Here is a 20,294-nt window from a genome sequence, read left to right on the forward strand (position 1 = left end):
AGCAGCTCCCGAGCCGCATCGGTGGCTACCCCCGTAAAGCCGACCGCTGGCTCTACATAAACGGTACCAGGAGCTAGCTAGAGGCCTACTAGCTAGAGGCATCACCCCGGTACAACCACGCAAAGTCAGCCGACGTAGGTCTACATCGCTAGACGTTAAGTGGTTTAGGAATGGATATGCTTTGTTAATTTTTCTTAGTTCCTACTAGCCACAAAGGATATAAATCTACTTTGTGTACAGCAATTGCCCTTGCAATCACAGTTGAAAGAGGTGTTGACATTACCACTGTTTTGTGATAATGCAGAAGTCCTGTGTCGCTCCAGATGAACTTGTCTAGATTGCCTTTACAGCAAGCTAATTCTGAGGGTGCTAAGCACAGCCCCTCTGTAGATACATGTAAGAAATCCGGATTTCGTTGCACTCTTCGATGTCTTTATTGGAATTATTACATGCACATCACAAACAGGATGGAGACAATAAAAGTTAAAGTGGTTATAAAGTCAGAAGGTTTTTTATCTTAATGCATTGTATGCATTAAGATAAAAAAAAAACCTTCTGCGTGCAGCAGCCCCCCTAATACTTAGCTGAGGCCATCTTGATCCAACGATGTTGCAGGAGAGACTCGCTGCTCGGGATTCTCTCTACTGATTGGCACAGCAGCGGGCGCCATTGGCTCCTGCTACTGTCAGTCAAAGTCAATGAACCAATAAGGAGAGGGGGAGTGAGGCGCAGCTCCATGTCTGAATGAACACACAGAGCAGCAGCTCAGCTTGGGTGTCCCCATAGCAAGCTTCTTGCTGTGGGTGCACTCGGCAGGAGGGAGGGGCCATGAGCGCCAGCGAGGGACCCGAGAAGTGGAGGATCTGGGCTGCTCTGTGCAAAACCAACTGCAAAGAGCAGGTAAGTATAAGTGTTTGTTATTTTTAAACCCCAAAAAAATACTTTATTATTACTTTGACTGTGATGTGCATGTGATATTTCCAATAAAGACATTGAGGTGTGCAGTAGTTTCTTTTCTTACAGCATTACTGTTTTGTACATGATCAGAGAGTAGCAGCAGGCTCCTCCCACTATAACTGCCTCCAGAAAACTACATGAAGGGGCGGAGACAAGAACAGTCATCCTGCACAAGGAGAGGGAGCAGCATTGACGAGTCTGTATTACAGAAAGCTCCTGAACACAGACAAAGTTTTACACTGGATTACTGCACAGATCTGGAAGAAATACATAAAGATTCAAGTAGGAATACACATGCCTCTTGCATTTAGACAATGTTTGCTTATCCCAGACTTCAGATATAAGCTTGCAGCAGGTGATGTTCCTGGATTCGATAGATGCTGTTTTATTGTACATTCCAGTAGTCATGTTATCCAGACTCAGGAACATCACTGAAGAACTGGCTGAAATAATTGAATTTAGTATGTCTGCCTCTTGTGTGTAGAGGAAATTACTGGATATCAAGAGGCTATTTCTACTGAGAAAGACAATTTATTATAATACAGTGGTATGGCAAGAAAAGGGCCAGATATCTAAAAAATGATTCACCAGCTACTACTATTTAAAATTGTAGTAAACATTATAAAGGTTCTGATGCATCTGTTGTAAGTACCAGTAGAGTTAAAGTTAAACTCCAGAAAGATACAAAGGGCACTAATGCAGCTATGTGTTTATTACATCATGGATTTTCTTTAACCCTGTCACTGCTAGATACATTTATGTATTCTTCTTCACATATGATTCAGACCTGTAGATTGTGTAAAACTTGTATAAAAATATATTTTTTGAAAGCAGACACTCTAGAGAATAATATACACAAAATGAGTGCAATGGTTTACGAAGCACAACATTTTGAAAACACACTAAAGGTAATTTTAGGGTATATAAGCACAATATATTACCCAATTTTTTGGTAGCATATAAAAGATGAGCCTCAAAATTGCATGCGTCCAGGGAATGGTGACAAACTTTGGTACCCTATGATTTCTAAAGGCGAAAGCCCCTACAAGTCATCAGTTTTCAGTTAACCGTAAATATTGGGCCTAGAATTTTTATTCTCACTCATGTGCATGTGTGACAATATGTAACATACTGTATGTAGCACAATTAAGGTTTATATGCACAGGCGCTTCCTACATGTGCATTTATGTTCATGCATGCATGTATGTGGTGTTGAGGGGCCTCCAAAAACAATTTTACATTTTTTTTTTTACTAAACTTTGTCATCATAAAAGTCAAATACAAAAAGTCCCTTAAGTGATGCATTTGGTGACAAAAATGAACCATACTGGCTGGGATAAGTGACAACAGGACCCCAAAGTGAAGTTTTACATGTCATTTCCAGGTCTTCTACCCAGCAGCACCCACCACCATGCCTGTAGATAGGGTGCAGCATAATAGGGCAGCAATAACACTGACAGTCCCAGTGCGATGAAAGAACATGGTCACTGCTACGATTGCCTCCATTTCTTCCTGTTCCCATGCAACTGCATCCACCTCCGCATTGTGGAAAGAGGTATTTTGCAAGGTCCTTCGGTCTGGGCCAGCCTTCAGGCCCTCAATGAACTCATCCCTTAATATGTGGTCTGAGTCAGTGATGTCAGCACAGCCGCACACATCCCTCTTCTCTAGACGCCTCATCAGGTTCCACATTGCTACAGCGAATGGGGGAGATTCACGTCCTCCTGCTTTTTTATTAGGAAGAACCTTTGCCTCAGCCCTGAAAGCGGTTTCTCCCAAACAGGCCCCCTGGGTGTGATACAATCTGTTCTAAGGTAGCTTGCTCGTGTTACGGCAGTGGCATCACCTCTTGGCGGGCGTCAATTACTAGGGCAGTGATGGCGAACCTTGGCACCCCAGATGTTTTGGAACTACATTTCCCATGATGCTCAACTACACTGCAGAGTGCATGAGCATCATGGGAAATGTAGTTCCAAGACATCTGGGGGGCCAAGGTTCACCATCACTGGTCTTGGGCGTTAAAAGCCAACTCTGCCACCAGCCGTGGCGGAACCTTATACAGGTGCGGCACTTTCCAGTCTCTTCTCCCACTCTGCCAAAGGAATGTTAGAGCCATTGAACTTTGGTAAAAGTGCTAAGACTGATCCTAGCGGAGCCATGCTGGAACCCAATCCTCCATCTGCACCCTCTGCAAGTGACATATTCTACCAACTGTGGCCACGTGTAGGTGGGGTACAGTGGGATGAAAGAACTTGTATTGTGATAATGCAAAGACAATTATAAATACCTGGCGGGAAGACAGCCCGGTCAGGAACACTCACAGTTAGAGTGCAGGATTCAGCCGAACTTACAGCATCTGTTGACAGGGGCAGAATGTGGCCTGGACATCTTGTGCCCAAGCGGGAGATGTCCAGGGATGTTGCAAGCCCTACGTTTTTCCTCCTCAACAGGAACCTTTCATAGGTCTGTCCCTAACAGACGGGGTACCTGTTCGTACTCTACCAACTTGCAAAATGTGTGCCAAATCTGGGAGCCAGGGCCTTAAAAACCCAAGGTGACCCAGTGACCCAGGAAACCATGGGGGAACCCTGTTCCTCTTGACTTCCTCTCCAGCTCCAGTGCTGCTGCCAAAGAGCGCCACCTGCAGTGAAGAAAGTAGAATGCACCTGCCTACAAGACAGTCCTGGGTTCCCCAATGAGAACACAGGGCCTGAGAAACATGGTGGGTTGTGTGGGAGGAGCCTGTAGTTAAAGGAATGTGTGGAAGGAACTGCAAGAGGAATTGCAGCAGGCTTATACCAAGCCAAATTCAGGTATTTTCATTGCCTGCATTTATTTTATTTTAATGTTCTCTTTATTTAAGATTTTGTGTATAATAGATATTGGAGGAACAAATTGCATTAGAAAATAGCATATTTGTAAAATGCAATGTAGTAAGTGCTAGCAGATTAGTACAAAATCATGTATAATATTTAAATAAGGTTTTGCTTATAAGGAAATCAACTGGTTGTCTTCATTGTGTGGTGGTGGAATCAAGGCAGGTTGCAGATCCAGTGATGTCAAGCACTAGGGCGCAGAAAAAAAACACTACAATTCTGGCGGAAGAGTATGATGGAGAATTTAGCAACAGCCTAGATAGTGTCTGAAGACAAAAGGGTATAAGCTGCAGGGGGAATAAGGGAAAATAAACCCCGCAGGAGCCGCTAGATCTTGAGTCCTCCTATTCCTGCACAGCCAAAAATAGTCCATGGGCTTGTTTTTGATATTTTATGGGGGAAAACAACTTGGATAGGGTATAGGGGTTATGGGATGCCCAACTTGACTTGAAGAACAATAGATGGCGACAACTTCCTTCTCTATGTACACAAAAATAAAGATCCTGGACTTTACTTCTTTTAGAATAATCACAGTCACTGTGGATCAGTGGAAAATTTCTTAACGAACCAGGAGCTCTCAGTCCCCTTCAGTGAAATAGCACAAAGTTCCAAACTGTATGCAGGAGTTATATATTTCTTCTGTAGAACCTCCTACAGTTCTGATGCTTGCAGATATTACCAGCCCACCTAGCTGCTTTGACTACCAGCCCTCCTGGCTGCTCTGAAGAATGCCCCAAGACAATGGTTGTGTAGGGGAAACCCCAAAACTCATGGGTTTCAGTAACATTTTGACTGTGTTGAAGCCAGATTGAGAAATAGATGTATTTATTATACAAGCATGTAGATAGAAATACATGTTTGGAGAGTAGCAGAGTACGTCCTGTTGATTTCACAAGAATTGCTCTCTAATTGGCTAGGACGTCTTATAATAATCTATATGGTCAGAAGTGGGTGGCCACCAGGGGTCAAGTACTGGGAAAAAAAGTGTGGGAAGTTACCCAAGACAACCCCCCCCCCCCCCCACCACCACCACCACCACCTCAAAAATAGTGCAACATTTATTGTAAAGTGGCAGCTTACGAGGACACCTCCAAAATTCACATGCATTAACAAATAAATATAGAACAGATGTAACAACAAAAATATGTCAACCTGTATGCTGTACTAGCAAAAAACCACCGCAATGTGTGATAATGGTTCGCAGGGAATTTCTAAAACAGTGTATAAAAATAATGTAGCACAGTCCAATAGAAAACATAACACAGTCCATTAGTCCAAACGTAACACAGTCCAATGTACTGAAGCCCCTCTCACAATCACCGGATGTCACTGGAAGACTGTTAGAAGCTTTCACAACTGGTTTCAGATTTTCAGGAACCTCTGCCCCACCATTATCAATGAAATCTCTAAAATCTTCACAGATCACGGATGAATTGTTGAGACGGAATCTCTTGCACAGCTGCTCCAGGTTCATCTCACCTTCAAACCAAGGACTGTACACATCGATTGGCCAGCGTTGGGAATTCAGGATGTCAATTTCAGAGACAAGAATTTCAAATTCACCTGAGTGTGATGAAGCTGCAGGTCTGTTGCTCGCAGTTGAAGCATAAAGCCTGGAGTGTAAATTATCCACCAAACATTGATAAAATTGAGGGAGATTTATCTTCACTTGGCCTTTTGTACTTTCTAGATTGGTGGTCACACCTTTGAAATTCCCTTTATCCAGAGATTCCATGATTTCTTTCATATGTTTGCCAGGCATGTCTTTTATTTTTTCATATGCACAAACTGTGTGATTAATCAGCTGGTAGGCTCCTGGAAGTGTGATGTCATCTCTTTGAAGATAACAGTCCTATTTCCTGAACAGCATCTGCAACCCCAGCAAGGTTTAACAAATAATTTTCTGATGTCAGGACCTTGTTAAGGCCACTAAATAGAGACTTCTACATACTGTTATGAGCTGAATTTAAGCTTGCTTTCATGAAATGACAGTGCAGTGCAGGATATGACTCCCAAACTGCTTGTATAGCTCTCTGGCTTGAAGCAACCCACTTAACTGAAAAAAACTTTTCCAATTTTAAGAATTTGTACTTCTATTTCTTTTGCACATTCAGAGAGCTCCGACAGGTTTTTTTGGTGACTGATGAAACACAGCATACAACTTCTCAAAAAATGATGTTACATGATAGAGACCAGGAATAGAATCAATTGTATCTAAAATGCAAAATTCAAGCCTATGACACAAGCAGTGCCATTTCACAAGCTGTGGATATTATTCACTAAGTCATTCCAGAACACCTGACTTTTTTTTCCACGCATTACACTTGCACCAAATTGCACCGCATCACTACAAACCCCAATCAAGTTTTTTGCAAGAAAGTCATTAATGAACCCATGTTTAGAAAGGTAAGCTAGAAGAGTGACTTCAATAGACTGTGCATCTGCTTTAGGCAAATCAAGCAAATAGAGAAAGAAAGTGACTGGATCTTTTCTATTAACAGAGACACGAATATAAACAATTAACACTGAATGTGAAGAATCTGTAGTAGATTTATCAATATATACAGAAATTTTTGGAGCGTGGTCATCAATTGCCTTGGAAAGCTTTTTTCTCATTTCACTGGCAATGCAATCTATTATTTGTGCAGCTGTATACTCACTATGGAGAATACATCCTAAGTCTGCACCATTTTCAACTTGCAAGCTGAGATCTCAGAAGTCTGTGAAAAGGTGATTTTGTTTTGCACAAAAGTAGGCAGTGCGAAATACTTTTGTTACTTAGGTGTGGATGCAAACTTATGCTTCTACTGTTCTTCAATGTTGGATTGCAATATCTCCTTTCTAGATACAGTTTGAATATCTCCTACCTTTACATGTGCTTCTGAAATCTTATGTACATGGATTTTTTACGCAGTGAGGTCAACATATATTTTCTCTCACTAACATCAGCAGCTGTGATAAGAAACTACCAAAATTAGCAATAAAGAATCAAGTTTACTTGTAGTTAACTGGCATTTTAGTAAAATGTACAAACAGTTGCAATAAAATAGTCAACACAGGAACATTAATAATAAGATTGATCCTGAATCCCCAATCTAGAGCTGGATAAGATTCAGCACTCAGGATCAAAAGGACAATCCTAACATATATGTTGGTATATATTGGAGGATTAATATTTTGAAAATCTATAAATACACTCTTTTCAAGTGTAATGCAAGAGTGACCACAAGCAATGCTTAACAGTAATAAAGAGTAACTCCAGCTATGAATAACTTCTCAGCAGCTCTAATATCCTAGCCCTAAACTATCTATCAGAGTGCACTCTATATCTTACAGGGGGCCCCCTTTACATCAGATTGCTAGTGTCTCCTGGATGAGCAAGGCCTGCTAGTCTTTGCCGGCAAAGGGGTCCTCAACCAATCCAGTGAAAGTATTTGTAATCCACAGTAAGGGTGATTAATTTACTGTAATCCACACAGGAATAACCATTAATTGCAATCCAAGCAAAAAGGGAGAAGATAGGTTTCTGTACTCCACAGCTAATAGTCCTGTGGCGACCGTCTAGTGATAATATGGCCTTCCGCTAAAACTGCTCTGCAGACCCACCCTAGCTCAGTCTAGTAGTACAGCAGATGCTTTAAATCAGATTTCTCTCACCCAGTGTGACGAGCTCCGTGTTCCACAGTCCACTCCAGCAGTGTCCCACTCTCCTCAGCAACACTCACAGCCTCTCAGGGCGTCCCTCCACTCGGTCGACTACCGAGATCCTTCTGCACACCGCTCACTCTGTCTCCGGTGTCTATCCGCTAGGCCTCTGGCCTATCCTTCTCTGCGCTCCGCAGCAGCTCTTTCCAAGAGAGTGAATCTTGGTCCTGCCCCCTTTATAAAGACACTCCCAGCGGGCTCTGCGAATCCCACTGCTCCCTGGGAGAAGAGTTCAATCACACATGATCCTTACTCCTCCCAGAACTACATCTCCCATAATTCAACAAATCAGTACTTTGTAGGAACTTTAATAACAGAACAACAGTCTGAACAACACCAGCCTTGCGACCAGGCTACACATTTTTTTACTGGAAGCCTCTGAGAAGAAATCTATTATGCTGCCATTTTGTTTGCTCATTTCTGTACAAATAAAAGCAATAAAAAAATAATACTTTACTGAAAGAGAGGGTATAAAGGGTGGAACACACATTCGGTTCTGTAGTAAATCTAAAAGATGGCAAAAACCTTTGAAGCCAAAATGGTGCATCTTGAACACCACTTTTTGCATATCACTCTTTTTTTTTTTTTATTGAATCTTTGACCCATGGCATCACTTTCCTCACAGCGAACTGCACAGAGCTGCTGTGAATTCTTCCGGGGGAAGCTAAAGGAGGACTACTGGCAGCCTACTGCGACTGCGTCTTTATCCTTTGCAGAGCCTCAATCGGTGTGCGGCACTTACTATTGCGAGCTGTGTCGGTGGCTGCTGGTGTAGTGCCTGTCACACAGTGGCGTCTCTAGAAACAATATATAGGGGGGCACATAAGATACCAAAGTCAAAACTGGGGGTGCACTCATAATTTTCACCACTATATAATTTCACTAAAAAAACTAAATAAGTATATATAAACAAGGTTACAAAATACGAGAGTAATGCAGTATGCAAAGATACCTTTTTATTGTACTAAGAGTTACCATTTTATTGTACAAGAGTTTTGCTTTATTCCTCAGGTATTGCTTTAGACCCTAGAAAGAGGAAAACTCTTAAAAGCTTTTCTTTATAGCTTAAGGCAATTTCAGCAAACAGTTTACGCAGTAATAGCCCCTAGTATTGGTGCCAGTTTACGCAGTAATAACCCCTGGTATTGGTGCCAGTTTACGCAGTAATAAAGCCTAGTATTGGTGCAAGTTTACGCAGTAATAAAGCCTAGTATTGATGCTATGCTCTCAGCGCATTGGAGGTAGGGAAGAATAGCGAGACCTGCCAACCACAGTGATAAAAGTGTTAAGGCCAGCCGTGCCAGTGGCAGCGCTCTGAACACTTTTATCAACTCCATGGGAGATCTTTGTGATTTCCCTGTTGGTCTCCTGCTACAGTTCTGCACACCTCTCCATCCGGGACTCCTTCCCTCTGCCACACACCGTGGCAAAACTAAGGGTGAAGGCTGCTACAGCGCACCTCTCCATCTGGGACTCATGCCCTTACAGCAGAGATGTTCAACCTTTTGATGAGCGAGGGCCACTTTAGCGACTTGGTAACCAGTCGCAGGCCCCAATGAGTGGAGCAGGCCGGTGACAGGTCTGTGTCCGATCCGATATGCCCTGACAGATGGGGATGGATTCCCTTCTGTTTTTTAAAGTGGATCGGATTGGAGATAGGCGAGTGTAAACGGACATAAGTCAGTTTACATCTGACACTCTATAGAGGTGAATGGAGGGTCCGATTGGATCCACCTGAAAAACAAACAGAAGGACCCGATTGGACCATTTGTGTGAAAGGGGCCTAAAGCTGCTTTCACACAGATGCACTGCAGTTTACCTGCAACTCAACTGACCTCAATCTTCACTTCTTCCTGGCAGGCATCTCTGGCTGCTGCTGTCCCCCAGGTGGGTATGGCTAATGGCTGCTTCTGGCTGTTCTCCAGGGCTGGTACTGCTGGTGGGTACTGCTGGCTGGTACTGTTGGTGGGTACTGCTGGCTAGTACTACTGGCGGGTACTACTGACTGGTACTGCTGGAGGGTACTGCTGGTGGATACTGCTGGGGGGTACTGCTGGCTGGTACTGTTGGTGGGTACTGCTGGCTGGTACTGTTGGTGGTTACTGCTGGCTGGTACTGTTGGTGGATAATGCTGGCTAGCACTGCTGGTGGGTACTGCTGGCTGGTACTGTTAGTCGGTACTGCTGGCTGGTACTGTTGGTGGGTACTGCTGGCAGGTACTGCTGGCTGGTTCTGCTGGTGGGTAAAGCTGGTTGGTACTGCTGGCGGGTGCTGCAGGTGGGTACTGCTAGTGAGTACTGCTGGTAGGTACTGCTGGCTGGTACTGTTGGCTGGTACTGCTGACTGGTACTGCTGGTTGGTAATGCTGGCTGGTACTGCTGGCTGGTACTGCTGGTGGGTATTGCTGTTGGGTACTGCAGGCAGATACTGTTGGTGAGTAATTCTGGCTGGTACTGCTGTAGGGTACTGCTGGCTGGTACTGCTGGTGGGTACTGCGGCAGGTATTTCTGGCTGTTACTACTGGCTGGTACTGCTGGCTGGTATTGCTAGCTGTTGCTGCTGGTGGGTACTGGTGACTGGTACTGTTGGTGGGTACTGCTGGCTGGTACTACTGGCTGGTACTGCTGGCTTGTACTGCTGGTGGGTACTGCTGGTGGGTACTGTTGGTGAGTAATGCTGGTGGGTAGTGCTGGTGCGTACTACAGCAGGTACTGCTGGCTGGTACTACTGGCTGGTACTGCTAGCTGGTACTGCTGGTGGGTACTGCTGGCTGGTACTGTTGGTGGATACTGCTGGCTGGTACTGCTGGCTGGTAGTACTGGCTGGTACTGCTGGTGGGTACTGCTGGTGGGTATTGCTTTCCAAAAAATGAAATTTGGAAACATAACAGCGCTATAATAAACAGTTCATACACTGGTTGTGAACAGTTGGGCACTGATGGTGGGTACTGCCTTCCAAAAAATGAAATTTGGAAACATAACAGCACTATAATAAACAGTTCATACACTGGTTGTGAACAGTTGGGTTCTTGACTACTCAGTGTAGAGATTCCTTTGGTGACAGTCAAAGGTGTGTAGGGCCTAACTAGATGTTTTGATTAGAGATAGTAATATTGGGGAAAATAGAGCAAACTAGGTCTCACAACACATACAAAACCTAACCGAAAATGTATTTTGAAGAAAAGCAGATGAAATTACAATTCCTCTCAATCCCTTCTAAATTCCCTGACATCTCCCTCTAACTGTCTAATCTTAGTTTAAATATTTATTTTTCTAGTTCACATTTCTCCTGATTTATGTATCCAATTCCCTTCTGCAGAAAAATCTAATTATGCTTTGTCAAGGCTAAAAAATACAAAATATAAAAAAATAAATGTGACATGAAAGAAAATAAAAGTGAAGAGTTGGTCTAACAGTGTTCAAACACCAAGTCTTTAGTTGATTCCTCTGATGTAACTTTGACAGCTAGTCCTCCATAAGACTCCACAGCAACACCTTAAAATGCATACAATGTTCATACATAGTATTCTCCTCTTCAGGACCATCGCAGTCCACATGACAAGACAAGCCGTTGAGTTTTTTCTCTAATGAAGTAAATCTATGTTATAGAGGTAATAAGACCTAGAAGAAAAGAAAACAAAAACGTCTTAATACAAGGAGAAACCCTTCCCATTTCGTATAATATGTTATTCAACTGTCATCCAAAGTTAACTGTCTACACTATCCTGAATTCAATGAAACATTTATCATGAACAATACTCTGTCTCAAAGGGGGCCTATCACATATGGCCTGGATCAGCGACCCTACAGTTGACCAGGAACACCCTGTACTGCACCGCCAGCAGTACCCACCAGCAGTGCAAGCCAGCAGTACCAGCCAGTAGTACCTGCCAGCAGTAAGCACAGAGAAGAGAGACTTGGAGAGTACAGAATACAGGATATACAAGAATGGCAGGAGTATATTGCAACACTGGGTTTCTGGTCTAACAGGCAGGCAGGAAACAAAATGCTAGTAAGAACCACTTGCAGCACTGGGGTTCAGGGCTCATTGGAAGGCAGGTACACAAGATACAGTTGATGTGTACAAGAATTCTAAGACAGGAAGGCTACCTAATGGCACTATATGAGAAGAACACAGCATGTCTGTCTGCACATGTAACAAGCGTAAGGGCCCTTGAAAGGGCTGAGGAGCAGAGTCTAATGAGCTGCCTTGTTTTCTCCAGAGCTCTTGAAGGTAGAGATTAGGGTTGAGCGAACACGGACTGTATTATTCGTGTTCGTACCGAATAATTGGATTTTTTTTACCCGAACACGGACACTTTACTGTATATTCGGGTAAAAATCCGTGTTCGGTCGTTTTATTTCCGGGTTTTGCATGCTTTGGCGCGCTTTTCATGGCGGGCTTTCAACAGCCAATCAACAAGCGTTTAACTGGTGTGCCTTAAGCCATCCCAGCCATGCCTACAAATGTATCTGCAGTGAACACAATCTTTTTGGGGTGCAGTGAACACAATCTTTTTGGGGTGCAGTGAACACAATCTTTGTGGGGTACAGTGAACACAATCTTTGTGGGGTGCAGTGAACACAATATTGGTGCAGTGAACACAATCTTTTTGGGGCGCAGTGAATGAAATACTTTTGGGGTGCAGTGAACACAATCTTTGTGGGGTGCAGTGAACACAATCTTTTTGGGGTGCAGTGAACACAATCTTTGTGGGGTACAGTGAACACAATCTTTGTGGGGTGCAGTGAACACAATCTTTTTGGGGTGCAGTGAACACAATCTTTGTGGGGTACAGTGAACACAATCTTTGTGGGGTGAAGTGAACACAATCTTTTTGGGGTGCAGTGAACACAATCCTTTTGGGGTGCAGTGAACACAATCTTTTTGGGGTGCAGTGAACACAATCTTTGTGGGGTACAGTGAACACAATCTCATACTTCTGAAGATTTGAGGGTGCTGCCTGTTCCATACTCCCCCTACTCCTCATCCATCCTTTTAGGGGTACAAACAATAGTAATTGGGGCCTAGTGTGGTTGTGTACGTGTGAGATACATACACTTTTTTTGATCATATTTTCTATTCCGCTATTTAATCAAAAACCTTTGGGGATCAGTTAAATTGGGGGATAGTCTGTGTTGGTACGTGTGAGATCCACCTTTCCAAGTTTTTGGGGTTCATCTCATACTTCTGAAGATTTGAGGGTGCTGCCTGTTCCATACTCCCCCTACTCCTCATCCAGCCTTTTAGGGGTACAAACAATAGTAATTGGGGCCTAGTGTGGTTGTGTACGTGTGAGATACATACACTTTTTTGGATCATATTCTCTATTCCGCTATTTAATCAAAAACCTTTGGGGATCAGTTAAATTGGGGGATAGTCTGTGTTGGTACGTGTGAGATGCACCTTTCCAAGTTTTTGGGGTTCATCTCATACTTCTGAAGATTTGAGGGTGCTGCCTGTTCCATACTCCTCCTACTCCTCATCCATCCTTTTAGGGGTACAAACAATAGTAATTGGGGCCTAGTGTGGTTGTGTACGTGTGAGATACATACACTTTTTTGGATCATATTTTCTATTCCACTATTTAATCAAAAACCTTTGGGGATCAGTTAAATTGGGGGATAGTCTGTGTTGGTACGTGTGAGATCCACCTTTCCAAGTTTTTGGGGTTCATCTCATACTTCTGAAGATTTGAGGGTGCTGCCTGTTCCATACTCCCCCTACTCCTCATCCATCCTTTTAGGGGTACAAACAATAGTAATTGGGGCCTAGTGTGGTTGTGTACGTGTGAGATACATACACTTTTTTTGATCATATTTTCTATTCCGCTATTTAATCAAAAACCTTTGGGGATCAGTTAAATTGGGGGATAGTCTGTGTTGGTACGTGTGAGATCCACCTTTCCAAGTTTTTGGGGTTCATCTCATACTTCTGAAGATTTGAGGGTGCTGCCTGTTCCATACTCCTCCTACTCCTCATCCATCCTTTTAGGGGTACAAACAATAGTAATTGGGGCCTAGTGTGGTTGTGTACGTGTGAGATACATACATTTTTTGGATCATATTTTCTATTCCGCTATTTAATCAAAAACCTTTGGGGATCAGTTAAATTGGGGGATAGTCTGTGTTGGTACGTGTGAGATCCACCTTTCCAAGTTTTTGGGGTTCATCTCATACTTCTGAAGATTTGAGGGTGCTGCCTGTTCCATACTCCCCCTACTCCTCATCCATCCTTTTAGGGGTACAAACAATAGTAATTGGGGCCTAGTGTGGTTGTGTACGTGTAAGATACATACACTTTTTTGGATCATATTTTCTATTCCGCTATTTAATCAAAAACCTTTGGGGATCAGTTAAATTGGGGGATAGTCTGTGTTGGTACATGTGAGATCCACCTTTCCAAGTTTTTGGGGTTCATCTCATACTTCTGAAGATTTGAGGGTGCTGCCTGTTCCATACTCCTCCTACTCCTCATCCATCCTTTTAGGGGTACAAACAATAGTAATTGGGGCCTAGTGTGGTTGTGTACGTGCGAGATACATACACTTTTTTTGATCATATTTCCTATTCCGCTATTCAATAAAAACCTTTGGGGATCAATTAAATTGCGGGATAGTCTGTGTTGGTACGTGTGAGATCCACCTTTCCAAGTTTTTGAGGTTCATCTCATACTTCTGAAGATTTGAGGGTGCTGCCTGTTCCATACTCCCCCTACTCCTCATCCATCCTTTTAGGGGTACAAACAATAGTAATTGGGGCCTAGTGTGGTTGTTTACGTGTGAGATACATACACTTTTTTGGATCATATTTTCTATTCCGCTATTTAATCAAAAACCTTTGGGGATCAGTTAAATTGGGGGATAGTCTGTGTTGGTACGTGTGAGATCCACCTTTCCAAGTTTTTGGGGTTCATCTCATACTTCTGAAGATTTGAGGGTGCTGCCTGTTCCATACTCCCCCTACTCCTCATCCATCCTTTTAGGGGTACAAACAATAGTAATTGGGGCCTAGTGTGGTTGTGTACGTGTGAGATACATACACTTTTTTGGATCATATTTTCTATTCCGCTATTTAATCAAAAACCTTTGGGGATCAGTTAAATTGGGGGATAGTCTGTGTTGGTACGTGTGAGATCCACCTTTACAAGTTTTTTGGGTTCATCTCATACTTCTGAAGATTTGAGGGTGCTGCCTGTTCCATACTCCTCCTACTCCTCATCCATCCTTTTAGGGGTACAAACAATAGTAATTGGGGCCTAGTGTGGTTGTGTACGTGTGAGATACATACACTTTTTTTGATCATATTTCCTATTCCGCTATTCAATAAAAACCTTTGGGGATCAATTAAATTGCGGGATAGTCTGTGTTGGTACGTGTGAGATCCACCTTTCCAAGTTTTTGAGGTTCATCTCATACTTCTGAAGATTTGAGGGTGCTGCCTGTTCCATACTCCTCCTACTCCTCATCCTGCCTTTAGGGGTACAAACAATAGTAATTGGGGCCTAGTGTGCTTCTGTACATGTGAGATACATACACTTTTTTTGATCATATTTCCTATTCCGCTATTCAATAAAAACCTTTGGGGATCAATTAAATTGCGGGATAGTCTGTGTTGGTACGTGTGAGATCCACCTTTCCAAGTTTTTGGGGTTCATCTCATACTTCTGAAGATTTGAGGGTGCTGCCTGTTCCATACTCCTCCTACTCCTCATCCATCCTTTTAGGGGTACAAACAATAGTAATTGGGGCCTAGTGTGGTTGTGTACGTGTGAGATACATACACTTTTTTGGATCATATTTTCTATTCCGCTATTTAATCAAAAACCTTTGGGGATCAGTTAAATTGGGGGATAGTCTGTGTTGGTACGTGTGAGATCCACCTTTCCAAGTTTTTGGGGTTCATCTCATACTTCTGAAGATTTGAGGGTGCTGCCTGTTCCATACTCCTCCTACTCCTCATCCATCCTTTTAGGGGTACAAACAATAGTAATTGGGGCCTAGTGTGGTTGTGTAAGTGTGAGATACATACACTTTTTTTGATCATATTTCCTATTCCGCTATTCAATAAAAACCTTTGGGGATCAATTAAATTGCGGGATAGTCTCTGTTGGTACGTGTGAGATCCACCTTTCCAAGTTTTTGAGGTTCATCTCATACTTCTGAAGATTTGAGGGTGCTGCCTGTTCCATACTCCTCCTACTCCTCATCCTGCCTTTAGGGGTACAAACAATAGTAATTGGGGCATAGTGTGCTTCTGTACGTGTGAGATACATACACTTTTTTTGATCATATTTCCTATTCCACTATTCAATAAAAACCTTTGGGGATCAATTAAATTGCGGGATAGTCTGTGTTGGTACGTGTCAGATCCACCTTTCCAAGTTTTTGGGGTTCATCTCATACTTCTGAAGATTTGAGGGTGCTGCCTGTTCCATACTCCTCCTACTCCTCATCCTGCCTTTAGGGGTACAAACAATAGTAATTGGGGCCTAGTGTGCTTCTGTACGTGTGAGATACATACACTTTTTTTGATCATATTTCCTATTCCGCTATTCAATAAAAACCTTTGGGGATCAATTAAACTGCGGGATAGTCTGTGTTGGTACGTGTGAGATGCACCTTTCCAAGTTTTTGGGGTTCATCTCATACTTCTGAAGATTTGAGGGTGCTGCCTGTTCCATACTCCTCCTACTCCTCATCCATCCTTTTAGGGGTACAAACAATAGTAATTGGGGCCTAGTGTGGTTGTGTACGTGTGAGATACATACACTTTTTTGGATCATATTTTCTATTCCGCTATTTAATCAAAAACCTTTGGGGATCAGTTAAATTGGGGGATAGTCTGTGTTGGTACGTGTGAGATCCACCTTTCCAAGTTTTTGGGGTTCATCTCATACTTCTGAAGATTTGAGGGTGCTGCCTGTTCCATACTCCTCCTACTCCTCATCCATCCTTTTAGGGGTACAAACAATAGTAATTGGGGCCTAGTGTGGTTGTGTACGTGTGAGATACATACACTTTTTTTGATCATATTTCCTATTCCGCTATTCAATAAAAACCTTTGGGGATCAATTAAATTGCGGGATAGTCTGTGTTGGTACGTGTGAGATCCACCTTTCCAAGTTTTTGAGGTTCATCTCATACTTCTGAAGATTTGAGGGTGCTGCCTGTTCCATACTCCTCCTACTCCTCATCCTGCCTTTAGGGGTACAAACAATAGTAATTGGGGCATAGTGTGCTTCTGTACGTGTGAGATACATACACTTTTTTTGATCATATTTCCTATTCCACTATTCAATAAAAACCTTTGGGGATCAATTAAATTGCGGGATAGTCTGTGTTGGTACGTGTGAGATCCACCTTTCCAAGTTTTTGGGGTTCATCTCATACTTCTGAAGATTTGAGGGTGCTGCCTGTTCCATACTCCTCCTACTCCTCATCCATCCTTTTAGGGGTACAAACAATAGTAATTGGGGCCTAGTGTGGTTGTGTACATGTGATATACATACACTTTTTTTTTGATCATATTTTCTATTCCGCTATTTAATCAAAACCTTTGGGTATAAACATTTAAATTGCGTGATAGTCTGTGTCGGTACGTGTGAGATACACCTTTCCAATTTTTGGGGCGCATCTCATACTGCCGAGGATTTGAGGGTGCTTTAGTCTGCCTCCTGCCTGCTCCTCCTACTCCTCTTCCTCATCCTGCCTTTAGGGTAGAAAAAATTGTAATCGGGGCCTAGTTTGTGTTTGTACGTGTGAGATACACCGTTTTGTAAGATTTGTCATATTCCGCTATTCAATATACACCCTTTTGGAGTGTAAAAAATTAAATTACGGCATAGTCTGTATCGGTACGTGTGAGATACACCTTTTAAATTTGTTTGGCGCATCTCCTTCCCCCGCCAAGGATTGCAGGGCGCTTCAGTTTTCCTCCTGTTCCCAACTCCTCCTACTCCTCTTCCTCATCCTGCCTTAAGGGTACAAATAATTGTAATCGGGGCCTAGTCTGTGTTTGTACGTGTGAGATACACCGTATTATAAAATTTTTCCTATTCCGCTATTCAATATACACCCTTTTGGAGTGTAAAAAATTAAATTACGGCATAGTCTGTATCGGTACGTGTGAGATACACCTTTTAAATTAGTTTGGCGCATCTCCTTCCCCCGCCAAGGATTGCAGGGCGCTTCAGTTTGCCTCCTGTTCCCAACTCCTCCTACTCCTCTTCCTCATCCTCCCTTTAGGGTACAAAAAAATTTAATCGGGCCTAGTCTGTGTTTGTACGTGTGAGATACACAGTTTTTTATCCTATTCCGCTATTCAATATACACCCTTTTGGTGTAAAAAACATTAAATTGCGGCATAGTTTGCATATTTGACTGTGAGATACACCCATGCGATACTGTTGTTCTTTTGTTCCGCTATTCAATAAACACCTTTCTAGGGCAAGATCTTAAATTACAGAAATATGAGGAGACCGTCAAATAAGGGCCGTGGCCTGGGTCGTGGTGCTGCTGGTAGAGCTCCTGTTGCAAGGAGAGGACGTGGTCGATCTGTGCCAGCTACACGCACAAGTGAAACACCTTCCTCAAGTGTGAGTAGGCGACAGAACCTGCATCAGTATTTGGTAGGGCATCATACGCCTCTAGAAGTGATGAGGCCAGAACAAGTGGAGACGATAGTAGATTGGTTTGCTGCTGACAGTGCCTCCAGTTCCTTCACATTGCCTCCCACCCAGTCTACTGCAGAAAGGTCAGAGTTGGCACCTGCAGCCGATGTCCAACCGTCTTTCACCTCACCCCCTTGCAAATCAGGCAAGCAGTCTGAGCCCCAAGCCATACAGCAGTCTTTTATTCTTTTTGAGGACTCTGTCAGCAGGGTTTCCCAGGGCCATCCACCTAGCCCTGCCCCAGAAGTGGAAGAGATTGAGTGCAGCGATGCCCAACCACTTATTTCTCAAGATGAGTACATGCAAGGACCATCGCAGCACGTTTCCGATGATGACAAAATGCAGGTGCCAACTGCTGCGGCGTTCAGCATTGTGGAGACCGACAAGGAGGGCAGGGGTGAAGACTGGGTGGAAGATGATGTGGAGGACGATGAGGTCCTCGACCCCACATGGAATGAACGTCATGCAGGTGACCTGAGTAGTTTGGAGGAAGAGGCGGTGGTCGCACAGAGCCACCAGCACAGCAGAAGAGGGAGCAGGGTGCAGAAGCGGAGCGGCCGTGCCCTAGACACTACGCCTGCTACTGCCCAACGCAGCAAGGGAACGAGCGCACCAAAGTCAGCTCAAAGGAGTTCTCTAGTGTGGAAGTTCTTTAGAAAATGTGCTGATGACAGGACACGAGTGGTTTGCACCCTGTGCAATCAGAGCCTGAAGCGAGGCATAAACCTTCTCAACCTGAGCACAACCTGCATGATCAGGCATCTAAGTGCAAAGCACGAGCTACAGTGGAGTACACACCTTCAAAACCAAGAAACGTCTCTGGCTCATCCTGCTTCCTCTTCTGCTGCAGTCTCGGCCGCTCCAGCCACATCTGTAGCGATACCGGCACCTGCCACCCCGCAAACAGAGGATCTGTCAGAAACACCACCACCTGGGTCACCAACCATCTCCACAATGTCCCGTGGAAGCGTTCAGCTTTCCATCTCCCAAAAATTATTGGCCTTTGAAATGCTGTCATTCCATCTGGTGGAAACGCACAGTTTTAAAAACCTTATGTCGGTGGCTGTCCCACAGTACGTCGTGCCCAGCCGCCACTACTTTTCCAGGCAAGCCATCCCTTCCCTGCACAACCAAGTGGGGGAAAAAATCAGGTGTGCACTGCGCAACGCCATCTGTGCCAAGGTCCACCTAACTACCGATACGTGGACCAGTAAGCACGGTCAGGGGCGTTATATCTCCCTAACGGCACACTGGGTAAATGCAGTGGCAGATGGGCCTGAGGCGGATAGCAATTTGGCGCATGTCCTTCCACCACCGAGGATTGCAGGGCGCTTCAGTTTGCCTCCTGTTCCTAACTCCTCCTACTCCGCTTCCTCATCCTCTACCGCCTCCTCATCCGCACAGCGTAACACCTTCACCACCAACTTCAGCACGGCCAGGGGTAAACGACAGCAGGCAGTTTTACAACTTGCCTGTTTGGGGGACAAACCACACACCGCGCAGGAGTTGTGGAGAAGCATGGAACAGCAGACAAATGAGTGGTTGCTGCCAGCGAGCCTCAAGCCCGGCCTGGTGGTGTGCGATAACGGGCGAAATCTCATAGCAGCTCTGGGCCTAGCCGGTTTGACGCACATCCCTTGCCTGGCGCATGTGCTGAATTTGGTGGTGCAGAGGTTCCTTAAAAACTACCCCGATATGTCAGAGCTGCTGCAGAAAGTGCGGGCCGTCTGTGCGCACTTTCGGCGTTCTCACCCTGCTGCTGCTCGCCTGTCAGCGCTGCAGCGTAACTTCGGCCTCCCCGCTCACCGCCTCATATGTGACGTGCCCACAAGGTGGAACTCCACCTTGCACATGCTGCAAAGACTGTGCGATCAGCAGCAGGCCATAGTGGAGTTTCAGCTGCAGCACGCACGCGTGAGTCGCTCTGCGGAACAGCACCACTTCACCACCAATAACTGGGCCTCCATGCGAGACCTGTGTGCCTTGTTGCACTGTTTTGAGTACTCCACCAACATGGCCAGTGGCAATGACACCGTTCTCAGCTTAACTATCCCACTTCTATGCCTCCTTGAAAAAACAATTCGG

Source organism: Pelophylax lessonae, assembly GCF_965119305.1.
Source record: "Pelophylax lessonae genome assembly, chromosome: 5".
NCBI classification, from domain to species: Eukaryota; Metazoa; Chordata; class Amphibia; order Anura; family Ranidae; genus Pelophylax; species Pelophylax lessonae.